We start from the raw sequence: 19,268 nt of genomic DNA on the forward strand, positions 1-19,268 counted from the left end.
CCCTTTGGCTTTCTTGATTTTACCTCCATCCTGCTTCTTTTAAAGTCTTCTCCGTCTTTGTTCTGGCAATTCCATCCTTCCAGTGGCTCAGCCCTTCAAAAACCTCAGATTCATCCCTGTTTTCTTTCCTTGATATTCCACATCTACTCTGTGAGGAATCCCTGCCAGCTTGTCACCTCCACCCCACCCCACCTCCCTGGTCCAAGTCACCATCCTCTTGCTCCTGAATTATTTCAATAGCCTTTTAATTGGTCTCTGCTTTAGCCCTTACCCCCGAGTGCCTATTCTCAACCCAGCAGTCAAAGTGATGCTATTATAATGTGTCCGAAGATGTCACATTTTACCCCAAACTCTCCAATGACTCTCAACTCAGAGTAAAATCCTCACCAGATATGAGGCAGGGGCATGCCAGACTTCATCTTCTCTGCCTTCACAGCCTGGCCTCAGGGCTGTTGTACTTGCTTCTTGCCTCAACAGTCGTCTGCCCAGATATCTTACTCTTTAGTATCTTTCAGGCCTTTGTTCCAGTTTCACCTCCTTCAGAGGCTTTCCTTGAACTTATTTAAAAGAGATCCCCATCATGTTCCTCATGTCCCCTCCCCGCTTAGCTTTTCTCCATATTTCTAATCATGTGGCAGCCCACATATTTTCCTCACCCTCTGTCTCTCCCACCTGGAAGGTGAGCTCTGTGAAGGCTAAGATTTTTGTTTTTGTTTTCTGCTGTGCCCTCAACCTCTAGAAGAACGCCTGGCATGCATAAAACACTCAAATAAATATTGGTTGAATGAATGAATGATTCTCCCACATCCCAATTCTTAGGGCAGGCCAAGGTGACCTACTGTGCAGAACTTCCTGGCTTCTCCTCTCATCTCTATCTGCCTTGTCCTTCCCCAGCTGTTCCTTAGGAGCCCCTTGTCTGCACTTGTTATAGGTGAAGGGCTGGTGGGTTCAGAGAGGTACTGGCAGCAAGTGCACCGGTGTTTCTGATGCCCTGCCCGAGCACATCAGTGCTGGTAGGCAGCCTTAGATGGAAGTGTGACGATTGCATCATTCCATTTCCGTGGTTGCAAGAGACTTTGAAACTATAGGTACCTAATTTTGGTTATCTCTGGATGCCATTCATGGAGAATGAAGGGAGGGAGATACTTCCTCGTAGAGAGAATTGGGTGAGGCGCCAGCAGGATGCCGCTGCGGTGGAAAAACTGCCCACATCCGCTTTTGCAAGCCGTGGTGTTGACCCAACCTGCCCAGATTGTGGCTCACCTCAAGTTTCAGCCACACCAACCACAGGGCGCTGGAAATGCCAAGAGGGCCTCTAACCAAGAATTTGATTCCTCTTCCCGGATTTCATGTCCAGAAAGCAGAGCGTTGCCTTCGCTGCCCAAACATGCAGGGGGACTGGGGCACAGAGGGCAGGGGAGTGGGGGTGGCGCTGCCAGCGTGGCCCTGGGCTCCAAATGGCTGAGGGAGGGCAGCCGGCAAACTCGGGGCGAGGTCTGGGCTCTGGGAAGGATACTGAGACAAGGAGCGGTGCCAAAGGCGACCGCCACCAACCAGCGTGGCAGGGACATAATTTCCTAACCTGTCCCCGCATCTTCCAGACGTCCGGAGCTGGGAAGGTTTCCATCTTGCTGCAGAACAGTCCAATGAAAGAGCACTCACTTTTGGGGTGCTCGTGAACCGTGTGACACGCGCAACACATACACTCACAAGCAACTGCGCTAACAGGGACTCCAGCGAAACAAACGGAACAGCGACACCCTCCCCCTCTCCTCCCGGCAGTAGGTTTGCGGAGACCAGGTCTCTCCCTGCCCACTTCAGGGAGTTCGCCAGCAGAATAACAGGGGGCCGTTTCCACCACTAAGGTCAGCTCTCTCTGGACTTCATTAGCATTTTAAAATTCAAGCCACAGGGGTGGGGGTAGGGAAGGCGCCAGGAGCCGAGGTCAAACCTTTGGGAAGTGAGACATCGGAAACGTCCGCTGCCGTCTGACCTCCTGCACCTGCAGGTTTATTTTCCTGCGCGCGGCGCGAACGCGCGCGCGAGTGGAGGAGTGCAGCGCCCGCCAAGGGCGAGCCCCCAAGGGCGGGCCGTCCTCGTGTCCGCCGCGTGTAAGTTTCGGCGGAAACTCTCACAGGCTCCTCCTCCTTCACCTTGGAAACAGGCACCTGGCGCCGCGCGTCCCGGGGGGCGGGGCGGGCGGGGCGCTCCGGCCCCAGAGTGGCAGGTTGGGCCCCGCCCCCACCCGGTCCCGCCCTCCCCAAGGGTGCGGAGTGGGAGGGGGCAGGGGCGACTCTGGGAGCCGGGCGGCTCAGCCACCCACTGCTGATCCGGCGAAAAGTTGCCCTCCGACGGTCTCCAGCCCCCTACTTCCTCCCCCGGCCCCGCGGCTGAGTTGGAGTCCGGCGGGGAGGAGCCGGGCAGGGACCTGCGAGGTCGCGGCGCGGAGCCGGCTGCCTTCCTCGCGGTCCTCAGCGCCGGCGGCTCCGGCTCCGGGTCCGCGTCCTCAGGACCACGCACGAACTTTCGGGATTGTCCCGGAACACTTTTCCGGCGAGTCCGCACCACGCGGGGAGGAGGAGCCACGGCCAGGGGGACAGGTACGTGGCGCGCCGCTGTGAGAGTTGCACTTGCGGGATTCTTTTATTTCAGGGGGTTCAGGGTGGGGGAGAGTAGCAGTGCGCCTTCCCTGCATCCGTCCCCCAACCCCCGCTGGGCCGGAGGAACAGGTATTGGGGTTGGGGCACCCAGTGGGAGTATCGCTGACGAGGTCGTGGCGTGGGCCAAGGCGCAGCCGGTGGGAGGCGGCTCCCAGAGCTGTGGGACTGGGTGTTACTCGGCGGTAACCTCCGGGGAGAGGGAGCCGGCTTGTTTTGACGGAGAAAGATGTCATCAGGGCTCTACCCCTTTCCTTGGGGCCAGAGAGGTTGGCCCGACGGGAAGAACCGGCAAAGGCGAAGTAATTTGGGGCTCAGTTTCCCTCTCCAAACCTCCTCGCTTACACAAGAGACCGGCGGCGCCACTTTGAGGTTTGCAGCACTTGACTGGCATAAGGACTTACTTGTTTGGTGGCTGTTGCGCAATTTCTTGAGTTCTCAAGTGAACCTGCGTTCAAGTCGTGGCTGTTGTTATCGACTGAGGCTGTGTGTTTCCCGCGTGGACCTCAACAAAGCTTCCTTGTTAACCCCACTTCTGCTAGGAAGTGGAACCAGCTGCTGTCCTAGTTCCAGGCCGGCCAGAGCAAGGTGTTGGTGGCAGCAATAGTAGCCCTGTTTGCTAGGGGCTTTGGGAGTCACCTGAGCAGGTCTGATAAATTAGCCCAGCTGTGTCCCACCCACCTGGATCCGTGCATTCTTAACAGATCCCACCTGCACCATTCAGCAGGTGCTGTAGCCTCAGCCATCCAGGGAAGGGGCCCAAACAGGAGAGACGGCCCTGAGGAGCAGTAGTAAACAATGCATACCAATTGTTGCTTCCTTATAAATTGGAACTAATCTCTGACTTCTCTGAAAGGGTCTGCTATCAGATTCATCTCATTAGGAAGTTCAGCTGCTCTCTAATAGGGATAGCAGCCCTGATGAAATTATGTAGGTCACTGAAAAATAATTCCTGCTTAATCACCTTTATCCTCTTAGTTAATGAGGGAAAAGATTTCCTCTCCTTAGTGTATCTTGCCTGCTGCTTGGCAGGGTGACCTGCCTGACCCTCAAGTTCGTTGTTCACCCGGCACTAGGCAGGATGTTGTCCCTGAAGCTGCCCAAACCTACTGTACTACAGCTGAAGTCCACATTTGGAGAACTTCAGTGGTCTTTGGACAGAATTGAGCAGGAGATTCAGTCTATAAACTTACTCTTTAATCAGCATATTGTTGGCTTTAGATATCTTTTCAGATAATTAAAGGCTGGTTTCTTTGAGCTCCAGTTAATCCCTTTCCACAGAGAGCCCAAGAATTGTGTCCATGCTTGTCTTGAAATTAAGTTTGGGGTCCCATTTGTCGTTATTTGTCCTGTAGCTTTTGGAACAGGATTGAAATGTGTGGGGCAGGTGGAAAAGGTAAGAGAAACCAAGCATCAGTGAACTAGATTCAGAAGAAATTTAGAAGAGCCCAATAATTTAGGCCCAGCAGCCTCACTAGCTTCCTTCTTGCCTCTACATAGAGACCCTATAGGTTGTATGGCTTTTCATGTAGGCCTTTGAAGACTAGAAGTGAAAGGACTGTTTTACTGCAGAGTCAGAGTAATGCATTGCTGGATAGTTTTTCATGATAACCTCCCAAGTTTGGTTCAAAACACTTTCTCTACAGTTCTTTCTACCATAGTAGAAAGTCAGTAGATAATGTCTACAAGCCAAGAAGCAACTGTATAAATAAATTATTTAGAGATGTAGAAGTACTTATCAGAAGAGACAAAAAAAGAGTTGCCTAAGGAGTGACTTTTGAAATTATGTTCTTACATTACTTTCAAAAAGAAGATTTGATAAGAAAGCTCCCTCTCTCTGCAGATATAAAACAAAATCACTCTCTTGGGTGGGTCCCTGCTTAGATGCTTGATCTGTATTCTGTGTACATTTGTCTCATAGGGCAATACATAGGCCCTTTAAAGCACTGGATCCTCAGATGCTGACCTTGGAACATAATTTACATCTACTTCACGCTTATTCTCAGCTACTTCTCTTAGTTTTTAGCCTAGGTAGGGGAACAGTCTCAAGAGGGATCTCTTAGTAAAGATAATAACAGAATATAACATTTTTGTAGTGCTTTATGATTAATAAAGTGCTTTGACATGTGCAATATTTGTTTTGTGATTTAACCATTTTGTAGTGGGTGCTATTATATTCAGACTACAAAAGAGGAAAACAGTTGAGATTCAGAGACGATAAGGAATATTTAGATGTGTCCTTGGCTCCTGTATGTGGTAGACTCAAACCTGAATTCAGGATTTCTGATTTAGATAAGGCCATGTTTTAAATTGTTTCCCTGCTATATTTTGTGAAGTGTTTGGATGTGAAATGGGATATTTTTTCTTATTAAACAAACTGTCTGTAATTGGAGACAGGACTGTACACATCTGTATGTGTATGTAATATTTTATCTTTTGCATGTCAACAGTGTGGCCGTACCTAGAGAGGTGGGTGGGTTGGGTGAGTAAATGTCCCCAATAGATTGAATAAAGAACTTTTGATAATGTCTAAAATTGAAACAAAATCAGGAAATAGTAATGTGTGTGAGTTATAAATACGGAAGTAATTACTAGAAGAAACATCTTGAAGAGTTGAAGGAGCTCCTTTTGGGAAACGGAACTCAGAATGAAGGGAAGCCAGGCAAGAGTCTGCTGTTTTGGGGTAGTATCTTATAACTTTATATTTTATGTTATGTACATGCATGTTCTTTTTAAAAAATTCTTTGGTGAGGACAGAGTAAAGGCCTATTTTCAGAATTTTAGAGCTGAAAGGGATCAGAGATTGTTTATTCCCAGTTCTTTCATTTGCATGTGAAGAAATTGATGCATAGGGGTATAAATGTTTTGTCAAGGTCACATGGCGGTAGAAACAAATCATTCCAGCACAAGTTCACAGCCCTCCCCAGGCAGGTGGAAAATTTCCCAAGGCTTGTAATTCCTCAATTACCTTTCTAGGTAATTCTCTCTTCTACTTCTATCTAGTTTTTACAATGTTTGAATAGGTTACAGGACTGTAGATTCAAAAGTAGTTTCTCTAATTCCCCATATTTCCATCATGAAAGTGCTTCAAATATCTTTAGAGTCTGCTGACTCTGTAATTTTTTGGTTAAATTTGTAATAACTTTTAATTAGAATTAGAGACACCTAGGCAGTTTGTGTGCAACTTTTTAGGAATTGACAGCATTGCTCAGTTGAATTTGATAAACACTGGAATTCGGGGTAAACTTTTATCCTGAGAAGCTATGACTAACAGAAGATGCTTTCGCAATATCTGGGTTAGTTGCTTAATTATGAAGTTCTGAGAATAAGAATATAGCTGTCTTCCAAAAGAGGGGTACAGACATGACATTTTAGAGCTACTGTATTAAAGTTTTAACACCCTAAGTTTTCCTTTTCTTTATACAAAATATTTTCTCCTACTTCCACTCCATTTATACCACTAAGTTAAAACTTTATTTTTTCTAATTATACATACAATATATATTATTCAACATTCAAACTTAGAGAATATGTAATCTTGAAAATTAAAGTTTACTGTAATCCTATATTCTGGAGAAACTGCCAAAATCTCTCTCTATTAAAATATATTTACTATTATTGTGATTATTTATAACAACTGGGGTAACACTAAACGACTTTCAACTTGGTTTCTGTTTTTAACTTGATATACCTTGAAAATGTTTCCATGACCATATATATGGAGCATCCTGGCTGTATAACATTGCATCACAGGTCATTTAAACAATTGCCTATTGTTGGAAATTTGTGTGGCTTCCCATTTTTCCGTACTAAGAACAGTGCTTTAGAGAATATCCTTAAAGTACACTTGTGTGTTTTTCGTAGGAAAGTTTTGTGAGTCAGGGATATGAAAATATTAAATTTTCTAATTCTACTTCCTCTAATATTAAAATTATATTAATACCTTTTTTTGAATGTATAAGACTGAAGAGAGACATTATTAACACATGACCAGACACTGAAACAAGAGGTCATAGGAGGAAAAGGTTCTGAGCTCTTAGGTAGGGCTCACCTCATTTCCTCACATTTTAAGTCCTTTCTGATTTAAATTTTTTCCCCCAAGAGAAGATAGTAATTGATAACAGCTATAAAAGTACTCTGCAGTTGTTGGATGAGCTGCTAATTAGCTTTTATGGAGCATAGTTTTTTTTTGTTTTTTTTTTAAAAACATTTTCTTAACATTATTCTAGGACATGCCATTAAGGAGTTCAGAGAATCCACTAAGCTTTGCAGAACGCAGAATGAGCGTATTTTATCTCCTCTCCTGGTATTTTAAAAGTTTACCTCTATTGAAATATTGGTAATGGGTAAATTTTAAGATCTTTAGGTTTGTAGAAGGTGCCAGGAACTGATTTCACTCTTGAGTGTGTGGAAAATGTGAAATAAGATACTTTGGCTAAATTTCATAACTCAGGCTCATTGAAACAGGAACATTTCAGGGATTCCTGTGGCAACGTTTTTATTGAGAGAGTTGATTAATATTTTTACCGAGTCCAAGCTTTGCTCATAACCAGTCGGTTAAAGGATTATGTTTCATTCTTCAAAATTAGTCTTCAGTTTTGTTGGTGTTCATGGAACTTGTACTTGAAGTTTATTCATTTTAGGTTGATTTTTCCTTGTAGTGTATCAGAATGAGTATAGCTATATTTTAAAACTATGACCTAGCCTGGCCGGGCGTGGCTCAGCGGTTGAGAATCGACCTAGGATCCAGGAGATCGAGGTTTGATTCCCAGTCAGGGCACATGCTTGGGTTGCTGGCTAGGCAGCCAATCAATGACTCTGTCATCATTGATGTTTCTATCTCTCTCCCCCTCCTTTCCTCTCTCTGAAATCAATAAAGATATGTTAAAAAAAAAAAATGACCTATTTCAGTAGGTCATTTAATGTGAACAGTATGTGCATCCTCAAAATGAAATTATTTCTGTCCACATTTATTAGGAAAAATGTTTTTTGATATTTCTGTATGATAGATTTTCTTAGTAAAACTATTTCTTAGTACGGGAAATTTTATAGTTAGCACATACTCATATTTTGATCTTTTCATGGGAAGATGCAACTGTCTAATGTATTCTTGATTACTGCCTATTTTCTATTATGAAGTCACTTTTTTGATAAGTCGAATATTTTAAATCTCTCGTAACAATGTTTTTACATTTTTGCTTATTTTAAGCAAGATGTAGTAGTTTAAACACATACGAAAAGTCTGACGATGGGACCTTCATTGACCTTGATTTGCTTCAGGAAACACCAGACTACCTCTTATTTACCTGAGTTGCATTAAAAAACTTAATGGTTAATGCAAATTTCTTATTTGCTTGATTAAATTTGACCTTATCTGAATTTCCTCCTTGTGCTTCTCCACTGTGTTACTGTTCAGGTCAGGACCTTGCATGTCCTATTTGAAAAGTAGACGCTGGAGTTGCTATAGATGAATCAGCTTCTAACTTGTGTTTAGGTATCTGTGGACTGGTTTTGTTGCTGCCTTCCCTTTTCCCCTGAAAGTAATTCTACCTCTTGGTCATGTTTTAGGGTTAGTTTATTCACAGAGGAGTGTTCATTCCCTACCAGTGAATCACACAACTGGCAGTTTGATGAGGCTTCTTGACTCAAGTCTGAGTGACTCGACCTGTTGTCCTCCGAGCTCCTGTCAATATAGGCACGCCAGGAACAGGCTCTCAACTTGGCTCTTTCCTATGTAGGTTATTTCTAAATCTGCATCCTCATTGCTGACTTTTGTAATCCTAGGCTTGCTTCTCCAGTTCCTGCTGGATAGGTCTACATTTGGATCCTGACATCAAATTAAACTATAGAATGACAAGAGTAACTCTGCATCTTAATCTTCTAGCAGAGCACCTTCATATTGACTAGGATCTTATACATATTTGCTGATGATCTGCCTCTTATTATCACATGAGCATTTATAATTTTTTAAAATCCTCACCCAAGGATGTTTTTATTGAATTAGAGAGAGGGGAAGAAGGAGAGAGAGAGGAGAGAGAAACACAGATGTGAGGGAGAAACATTGATCGGTTGGCTCCCGTATGCACCCTGACTGGGGATCGAGTCCGCCACCTTTTGGTGCGCAGGACAACACTCCAACCAACTGAGCCATCCGGGCAGGTCTGGGCAATTATAATTTTTAAAATCTTCTGGTCCCAGTTTTTCTTTCTCTAATCCATTTCATGCCAGAGGTAGTTTGACTTGATAAAGCACAGCTTTGCCCATATTGCTGATCATGGTCCTTGCTGTCTGCTGGATAATGACTCAACTCAAGGTGTGGTGGTTAATTTTATGTGCCAACTTGACTGCGGAATGGGTGTCCAGGTATTTGGTTAACATTATTTTGGGTGTGTTTCTGGATGAGATTAATGATGAATCTGTAGACTGAATAAAGCCGATTATCCTTCCCATTGTGGGTGGGCCTCATCCAATCTGTTGAAGACCTGAAATGAACAAAAAGGCTAAGTAAGGGAGAATTTGTTGTTTTTGCCTGACTGCCTTTGAGTTAGGACATTGATGTTATCTGCCTCTGGACTCAAACCTGGACTTGACCTTGAACTATACTATAGGTTCTCCCACTTCTCTGCTTGCTAACTGCAGACATTGGGACTTCTCAGCCTTCATAATTGCATGAGCCAGTTCCTTATAATAACAAATCAGTCTCTCTGTCTCTAGTCTCTTTCTCTTTATGTATATATCTGCTGTTGGTTCCGTTTCTCTGGAGAACCTGACTAGTACTCAAGGCATCTATGATCTGCTGCCCTGTGCAGATCCTTTGCTCTGGCTGCCTGCTGATCTGTTCCTCATTCCTGAGCCACACCCTACCTATTCCTTTTCTCCTGTTCTGCTGGGACTAATCCTTCCTCCTTCCAGTTATTTCAGTGAGTTGCATTCTTCAAGGCCCAGTTCAGAGGCTGTGTCCTCTGTCAAGCCTTTCCTGACTGTCCTTTTTTGTGCTAATTTCTTGGTATCAGAATCTCTGTACTGCAGTTATAGAAACTTAGTCATTTGCTGCCTTCTAGTGTTATCTTTTATACATTTGTCCTTCCCAACTAGATTATAAACTCATTTAGGACCCAGACCAAGCTCTATACTTCCAAATCCTCCACTGTTCTTGGTGTGTTGACTTACACTTTGCAGGTGGCCAGTGACTGTTTACTGATTGTGTGTGTGTGTGTGTGTGTGTATGTATGTGTGTGTGTATATATACATATATATGTATATGTATGTGTGTGTGTGTGAGTGTGTATGTATATATTTAAAGCACTTAGATGTACCTGGGAAAGGAAAGGTAAATGTGGGGTTTGCATGCCTACACTCCCCCATCTTGAGCCCATAGAAGAAATGTCTAATTTATTTCCCACAGGACTTAGAAGTCTTTATCAATGCATTGCTCTGGAGAGACTCTGCTGGCTGTTTGGGGTTGTTACTGGAAATGAAACCTATATATCATTCTTGACCTAGAGCCAACTTTTCCTAGGAAAAAAGATTGAGTCATATTTTAAGTCCTGTTGAGTTAGCTCTTTCCTGAGGTACTGGTTTGCAACTATTTTTGCTGTCATCTGCTTTGCTCTTATCTCTTGTAATTCCTTTTGCTTGGCCTCTGGCTAAGTCTTTTCATATTTCCCTCTGTAAATATGCTACGTAACATCCTTTTGAACAGGGATGAAGGGGAAGAAATTTGGAAAATGAGCTATATGTTTCTAGGCAATTTGGATTTGTCAAATTTTATGCAAATTTCATTCAAGCACAGTATGATTTTCCTCATTTTTCCTGTAATTGAATTAGTTTTTGAGGAACATCATTGGATATCTGACCTCATTCTGCTCTTTGGCTTATCTTCTAAGCTCAGAGTATTGCAAAACCTCTGCCCCATACTTACCGTCCTCCTTACCCTGCGTTCCTGAACTTATCTTCTCTAACATATTATACTTTACTTACTTATTTGGTGTATTGTTTACTGACTGTCTCCATGCATAAGAATATAAAGCTCCATGAAGGGCTGGGACTTTTGGCTATATTAGTGTTGACTCTCTGACTATATATCCTAAGATGTAGACCACTGCCTGACATTCAAATAAGTATTTGTTGAATTGAGTGGGAGTTTGCTAACTTGGAGCCCTTCACCCCTCACATCCCCTTGGTTGTCTAGTCTTTCTGTTATACCCTCCGACAGGCCTCTGATTCTTTTTTTACTTTCTTTTTACCGAAGATTGCTTCTATCCAGAGCTAGTTAATTCTTTCAAACCATACAACTAACTACCTGTTCCCCAGGTCTGTGTCTTTGTAATAGCCATATGAGTAACAGAAGCAATTTACAGTCCCTTGGCTGCTCATGGTTTACAGAGCACTTTCACATATATGATCTCATTTGATGTATTTTTGAGTCTGTGACAGCGATGTATTCTTTAGGGCCTGCTGTTCACCAAAGTATGCAAGTTGGCAAAATTTTGTCCCACCAGGGATGCAACCATTCTTCATTATGTGCCGAGCACACACTCCCCTTGGCTTTGCTGTTGCCAGGCTATATATAAGGACTGTCTTTGATGTCTTCTGGCCTTCTAGGATCAATCATTTTATTCCACAGAAGAGTGCCTATGTAGTAGAAGGGCCTAAGGTAAAGTGATAAAAAGAGAAAGGGATAAAAAGAAACAGAAAATCAATAACTTGCATTTATGGGACACTTCAGTGGAAGGTACCTAGCTAGATGCTAAACAACTATTATTGCCTCAAAGTTAATTTGCTTGCCGGAGCTCCATGTGGAATTGGAGACATAAGCATGGAAATGGGAAGGTTGGCTGAAGGATGTAATTCATGTAGAAATGAGAACTGGTGACTTTCAGGTTCTCCACGAGTGAATTGCCATTACTGTCCTCCTGGCCCCTCTCCTTGCTAAACTATGAAGACAGACCATTTTATTCCTAAAGGCCTTCTGTTCTTGCCTCTAAGCCATGGGAGTGCTCAGTAACTATTAGTGTCTAATAATGACACAGTAATATTCCTCTGAGCAATCAGATAGAGCTGTAGGCGTGTCACACATTGACAGGTACTCACAAATCTCTTTTTGCTGTTTTGAAATATCACTGCCAGGGGACTTGTATACAACTTGTTCTGACAGAGTGGTCTTAAATATTCATTCCTTTTACCTATTACTTTAAGAGAAATGCCAGCTTTAGTCTTTAGGCTGCCAGTATCAATTTTGGAGAAATTGTATTATAACTTTTTTCAGGATTCTTGTTTTCCTGTAGCTTATTTATTTATGCATTAACATATTAATATTATTTTTAATGGTGGAAGAACATGCACTTTGAGATTAGTGGAAAGTCAGGGGTTAAATGGAGGTCTTGGATCAATTGTTCCCCCTGGTAATCTAATTAGCAGGTGTTTATTACTGTGGGAGGCAACGTGGGCATAGTGGAAAGAGAATGAAATTTGAATGAACTCTTGTTCAAGTCCCTGCTCTGCCATTTAGTAAATCTGTGACTTTGGACAAGTAAGTTTCCTTTGATGACCTTCAGTTTCCTCATCTTAAAGTGGAGATAATAATGCCCATCCCAGGGAGTTTCTGTGAGGGTTAAATACAGTAACAGATGTGAAGTGCTTTACATGGAAGTAATTATCACTACATGGTAATTGTTACTTATATACTGAGGCTCTGTTAGCACTTTTCTAGGGATCGTTGAGGGGCTTTCAAAACATGTGTAAAGTATATGCCTGCAAGGCCACAAAAGATGGCAACAGATATGTATTTGACACACAAAAATCAGGACAGTATGTGATGAACTGTTATTTGTACAGAAAGCAAGTACAAGAAACCAGAAAGGTAGAGGTCATTGTGGTCATAGTCTTTAAGCATCATGGTAGAGATTGTGTCATAAGTTGTGTCTTTTGGTTGTAAATTATAGAAATTAAGCTGTGTAGAGGGCAGTTTATTGGCTTACATGGCCAAGGAGTGAAGTGAGTCTCAGGGAAGCCAGAACTGAAAACTTCTGTACCACCAAGACTCTGCCTCCAAACTCTGCTTCTCTGTCAGTTTCCTCCACATGGCTGAGGCTTGGCTGCCAGCAACCAAGGATCATCCAGAGAGGTCCTGACCGCCTTCCCTTACTCTAAATCTCAAAATCCCGGGAATGGCTCTGGTTGGCCTTGTTTGGGTGACATCCTTGTACATGTGGCCAGGGGCACACATTACCTGGTAATTGGCAACCCCGTCTAGAAATACATAGTTAGGGTGGGAAAGCAGAACAGTTTCCTAAAAGAAGGATTGGGTCCTCCTCAGAAAAAAGGAGGGGCCTGGACAGCAGGAGCAGGAGGCGTGTTTACTCCTGAGCGGGGAGAGGACAGCTTTAGCTATTTGCAGGGAGAGAGGCACAGTCTAGAATGAGAAGTCGGTTTGTATTCATGAAATAGGACAAGATAGACCCAGAGTGAATGGTTTGGAGTGGTTGGTTGAGGAGTTGGACTGACCTGATAGGGCATAAATCCTAAGAACTGACATCAAATTGATGTAGTTATGTTGGATCCTGGCTTTTATTCTTTAAAAATAGGTTCTGTATTGTAGGCTGGGTATTTGAATTGGTAACTTTAGGACTAAGTTGAGTGCAGTTGAGAAGTTACACTCAATGAGTATAGACAAGGTTGTCTTTGTGTTCAAGAGACAGATGTCCATCCTGGCACTCCCTTAAAAATTCGATGTTATCGAGCATTTATCTTACAGGGTTTTTTTTTGTGTTTTGTTTTGTTTTTTTTTTTTTACAGGAAAGGTATTTCAGAGAAACCAAATCGATGGTTTGGACAAAATCGTGTTTTTAGAAGAATCCCAGCTAATAAATGCAGAAGGCATGATATAAATAAAATATTACCATGTTGTTACTCCTAATGAAATAACAGGTCTAGGGAATAATCATCAGTGACTGCTAAAACTATTAGGTCAAAGGCTGAGAAACTTCTTAATTGGTGGATTAGGCTAATTACCTCTGAACCCACTAATCAGTCTTAATGTTACAAAAAGAGAAAGAAGTAGATATTACATGCTTCCTAATTTGATGCAATAGGAAATATACAGAACTGCCTGTGAAGTTTCTTGCCAAAAACTGTGATTCTGATCAAACCTTTAGATATAACTAGTTTATAAGAAGCATGGGAGAAAGAGGACCAAGTTGAACAATGGAGATGTAATTAGCCCAATCCAGAATGTAGAAATTTCTATAGGGCAAATTACTCAGTTGGTTTAATAAATAAATGGCAAGAAAAACAAAGAGGGAAGAGACACTATTACTAAGAGACTCTAGATAGATTCATATCAACCATGTTTGGATCTTGATTTGGATAAATTAATTATGTTATAAATTATAAATATAAAATTATGAGAAAATTTGGGAAAAATTTAAACTCTGGATATTAGGTAAATTAAAGGACTTTTAAGAAGGAATGGTATGGTACTTTTATTTTTAAAATTCTTAAAGATATATACTGAATTTTTTTTCAGATTATATATTATATTAGTTTCCTATGGCTACCTTGCCACAGGGTGAATGAAGCAACAGGAATGTGTTCTCTTCGTAGTTCTGGAAGCCACAACTCTAAAATCAAGATGTAGGCAGGGCCATGCCTCCGCTGAGATTCTAGGGAGAATTCTTGTCCTTTCCAGCTTCTGGTAGCCATCCTCAGTTGTGGCTGCATCTCTTTGCTCAGTCTCACATGGCCTTCTCCTCTGCATGTGGCGGTGATGCATCTATCTCCCTCTGCCTCTTTCTTATAGGATACATGTGATTGCACTTAGGGCCTACTTGGGTAACCCACGGTAAATTCCTTTTTCTTTTTTTAAATCCTCATTTGAGCATATGTTTATATTGATTTAAAAAGAGAGGGAGAGAGAGAAAAAAAAATCATTGATGTGAGAGAGAAACATTGATCAGCTGCTGCCTTTTGTACACACCCCGAGCAGGGATCAAACCCATAACCTGGGTATGTGCCCTAACAGGGAATCAAACCCATAACCTGTTTGGTCTATGGGCCCATGCTCCAACCAGCTGAGCCACCTGGTTATGGCCAAGGTAAATTCTTTCTTAAGATCCTAAATTATAGTCACATTTTCTGCTTTGTATGTTAATGTTCACAGCTTCTGGGGATTAGAAAGTGATATCTTTGGAGGCCATTTTTTTTCTTATCTCAGATATGATAGCTGAGATTTGCTTTTAAAACAATCCAGCGGAGGTAAGGAGTGGGAATGAGAGATTCTCAGTTGCCGAATTATGATTGTTAACTTTTGAACCAACTCATGACATTTCATTGTACTATTCCCTCTACTTTGTATAGTTTGAAAATTTCCATAATAAAAAGTAAAAACAAATTAAAAAAAATTAAGATAAACTCTCACACCAAGATTTCTTAGTAATCAGTTTCTTTCAGAATCTGGAAACTATAATATTAACCCCTGATAATATCAATGCAAACCTCAATTTTTTTCTGTTCATAAAAGTTAAGTATGAGACTTCTAATATTTTGGTTAATCCTTCAAGTTTTCACTATTTTTGTAGACATTCCTTTGTGCTTCTTAAGAACAGTAAAGGCTCTGGTTGGGTGGCTCAGTTGGTTGGGCATCCTCCCATGCACTGGAAATTTGCTGGTTCGATTCCCAGTTGGGGCACATGCCCAGGCTGCGGGATTGATCCTTGGCGGGGGGCGTGCAGGAGGCAGCCCATCGATATTATGCTCTCACATGATGTTTCTCTCTTCTCCCTTACTCTCTCTCTAGAAATCAATGAACTTAAAAAAAAAAAGAGGGGGTGGTGAATGAGAATCTCCACTTGGAATTCAGAAATTGTAAAATGAAAGATGACCTGAGGCTTAGGTACAATAATTCTTTTTTCTTTTCCTTACTAAAATATTGGTGAGAGCATGAGGTAGCATGGTTATTTTGGAGACTCATAGGCAAAGTAACTTATCATGACATCTTTTTTAAAAATATGTCTTTATTGATTTCAGAGAGAGGAAGGGAGAGAGAGAGAGAGAGAGAAACATCAGTGATGAGTCATTGATCGGCTGCCTCCAGCACACCCCCTACTGGGGATCGAGCCCTCAACCTGGGCATGTGCCCTGACTGGGAATCGAACCGTGCCGCAGAGCCACACCAGCCAGACTATCATGACATCTTTGTCAAAGAGGTGAAGTTATGAAAGGGTCAAAAATTTTCTACTGTGTTTTTATGTGATCTTAAACTGTCCAAGTGAGCTGCAAATTGGCACATAGAGTACATTCCTTGGCATAGCTCAGCAGTAATTACTATTTTTCCTGCAAATTACTCTTTTATGTTATACTACAGTATTATAAGGCTTGAGATTTTAATTCTTAAATCCAAAATATTCTGTTTTTTGTTTTTTTTTCTTAAAAAACAAAAAATAATGACATTTTCATGATTTCTCTCACCCCTGTGCTGGAAAGATTTCAAGGTATATATTTAAAAATAACCATGGGAGTCAGAGAAAGACAAGTACCATATGATTTCACTCATATGTGGAATCTAATGAACAAAATGAACTAACAAGCAAAATAAAGACAGACTTATAGTTAGAGAGCAGTCTGACTGACAGCTGTTAGTGGTGGCAGTGGGCAGGGGCTGGGTGCTGGGGGGTGGATGGATTGAGCAAAAAAGAAAAAGGAAAAAACTCATGTACACTGACAACAGTGTGGTGATTACTGGGAGGAGAAAAGGGAGTAGAGAGGGGTGGAGGATTGTATAGTGGGGATAAATGGTGATGGAAGGAGACTTGACTTGGGGTGGTGAACACAATGCAGTGTACAGATGATGTGTTGCAGAACTGTGCACCTGAAAACTGTATAATTTTGTTAGCCAGTGTCACTCCAGTAAGTTCAATTAAAAAAATAAATCATAGGAGGCAGAGCCTAGCATTTCTCAAAGGGCTATTGTGGTATACCAAAAGCATGATCTTTCTCAAAGTACCCCTAACTACCCAAATCAGGCTTAAGTGTATGTGTTGTAAATGATAATGACGGTCAAGATACTGTTTTGGACTATTCAATTTGCTTCACATATACTTAGTATTTTAATGATTCCTTTAAGGAAAGAAAACAGAAATTCATATGCAGAATCTCTGATCAATTTTCCAGATTCTGAGAGGAACTGATTACTAATGCCTGGGTTGTGACTTAAATTGCCTAAAGCAGCATGTTTAAAAGTGCATTTTAGCCTTTAGAAGTCAGTTTAGTGACATACAGTGGCTTTATATTTTTTGCTTAGTGTTAGTGGTTTTTATATTGAATTTGTTTCTTTCCAAGTTAAAAGCTGCATTTTGTAGGAGTGGTATAAACTCTAGTTGCAAAATCTCAAAATTAGACTGTCTTTTTTTAGCTCATGGAATTAGAATGTAGCTGGTACATTTATTGTTGATATACTAGACTGCTAAAACCTAGCTCCCTCTTTTATGTTTGTTCTGAGCTGTGGTACAAATTGGTCTGTCTATACCAGACACAAAAGCATGTGGCCAATTTGGTACAAAATCAAACTTTGTGTGGTATGTGTGTTCATATAATATATAAGGTGAACTATATTGAACTTCTTATTACATTGCTATGACATTTGTAAACCGGGCTATGTGAAAGCTGTATTTTTTTTATTTTTTTTTTGGAGACAGTACTAGAGATGGCATATTGCAATAATATAGATATAAAAATGACTTTTCCATGTGGGTGAAGTCATTGGTGAAAGAATATATTTAAATCTTTGCAAGCCTCTTGGCCATTCTAGTTGCTTTACTAAATGGTTTATTATAAAACTTGATGATGATTATTAAATTTCTCAGGCATTTCATCCTTTTAAGGTTGTAAAATCACCCAATTTATGTGCCCTGTAATAGAAGAGAAATGATGTATGGGAGTAATCAAGTTAGCGGTTTACACTGCAGTTGATATAGTATCATGGTAATCTGTTCTGCATTTTTTAGTGTTTGCTTTTGTGCAAGGGAGAAATACTCAGTAAATGTTCTTTAAGATACAGGTTCTTTTATTATGTAGGTATAGCACAGTTTTTCAGGAACACACATTTTTTACATAAAATGAACTACTACTTAAGTTTTGTTTTTCTCTGCTGCTTTTTCTTCTTTATATAAAAGAAGGTAAAATACGATGCAGAAAGCTGATTGAAAAAGCCCCCTAATATTTGCATGATGCTTTTTGGTTTGCAAATAATTAACAAATAAGGAACTCTTAGGCAAAACCAAAGCATTATTTTTGACTCAATAATGAATATAGAATACCATTTAACCCTTTACTGATTTTACAACCTTGATATCTCTCAAATCTATTCATTTATTTGTATTAATTCCACCCTCTCTTCTAGATCATTATAGTAGCTTCTTAACTGGTCTTCCTGCTTCTACCCCATCCACTCACTAATTAGTTCTTCACTCCAGCCTTAGTGATCTTTAAAGAATGTAGGTTTCATGGTGTCATTTTCCTTCCCCACCTTCTCGTCACTCTTAAGGTAAATAAAGATCCTTAATGTGTGCCAGACTCTGTGGAATCCAGCCTGACTACCTGGCCAGCCTCATCTCATACCATTCTCTCACTGGCCCTCAATACTTTAGCACCACTGTCTTTCTTTCAGTTCTTAATGTGCCCATATACTTTTAAAAAACCACAGAGCCTTTGCACATGTGTTCAGTACTCAGAACACCATTCCTTCTCACCCCCACCATATCCGTAACTCTCCCTCTCAATCCCCTATGCATATTAATTGGTTAACTCCTATTTATCTTCAGCTCAAATCTCATTTCCTCAGGAAAACTGCTATACACTAGTTGGGTCTCACTATTATGGGCTTTTTACATCATCATTATCTTCCCCCCATTGGACTTACTGTTCTTATTTATGTACTTATGTAAATCATCTGAATGAGGGCAGATAATAGGCCTGTTTTTGCTCACTATTATATCCCTAAGACTTAGCACAGTACCTAGTACACATTAGGTGCACCATAAATATTTGTTGAATGAATGAATAACATGAAAAAGTAGAACCAAATATCACTGTTACCTGATTGATTAATTGCACCCATAATAACAATACCAAAGACATTCACTGTAAAAGTAAATGAGCCCTACAAAGAGGTCCTCTAGGGGGGTTGCCTGCTCATTCCCTAGCTACTGCTCTTAGAAAGGAATTTTGGAACAATTTTAAATAATTGTCTTTAGAAGTAGTTTATAAGCCACATAACAAAAACACTTAAGCTTTTGATTAAAAAATAATATCCAGCTTGACCATTCTCTTTATTTTCTAAATTCATTTCCAACTTACTGGTATCAAGTTTCACTTTCAAAAGAACCAGATGTGCCACACTTGAAAAGTTGAAAAGAATATCATATGCATGAAGGCAACTTTACAAGAGTCGTTCCTAAAGTATTTTGAGCATTGGTGGACATTTTTGTAATATGCGTGTGATTAATAAGCATGTGAAGGGGCTCATACTTCTATGGATGTGTGGATTCTGCTGTTTCTGTTAACCCTTCCATGAAGTCACTCTCCATGTTTTAAAGATGGTCCCCTTTTTGCTTC

General features: G+C 41.1%; 1 protein-coding gene across 1 annotated transcript in view; it reads left to right on the plus strand.

The window, feature by feature from the left end:
- Positions 1 to 2,336: 2,336 nt before the first annotated feature.
- The window catches only part of FHIP1A (FHF complex subunit HOOK interacting protein 1A), a 190,921-nt gene continuing 173,989 nt past the window's right edge, over positions 2,337 to 19,268 (plus strand). The window contains exon 1 of the mRNA XM_016211211.2: positions 2,337 to 2,600. The gene's annotated coding sequence lies outside the window, so the exon portion shown is untranslated. The remainder of the gene's footprint in view (positions 2,601 to 19,268) is intronic.

This window comes from Miniopterus natalensis, chromosome 4 (genome assembly GCF_054644295.1).
Source record: "Miniopterus natalensis isolate mMinNat1 chromosome 4, mMinNat1.hap1, whole genome shotgun sequence".
NCBI lineage: Eukaryota > Metazoa > Chordata > Mammalia > Chiroptera > Miniopteridae > Miniopterus > Miniopterus natalensis.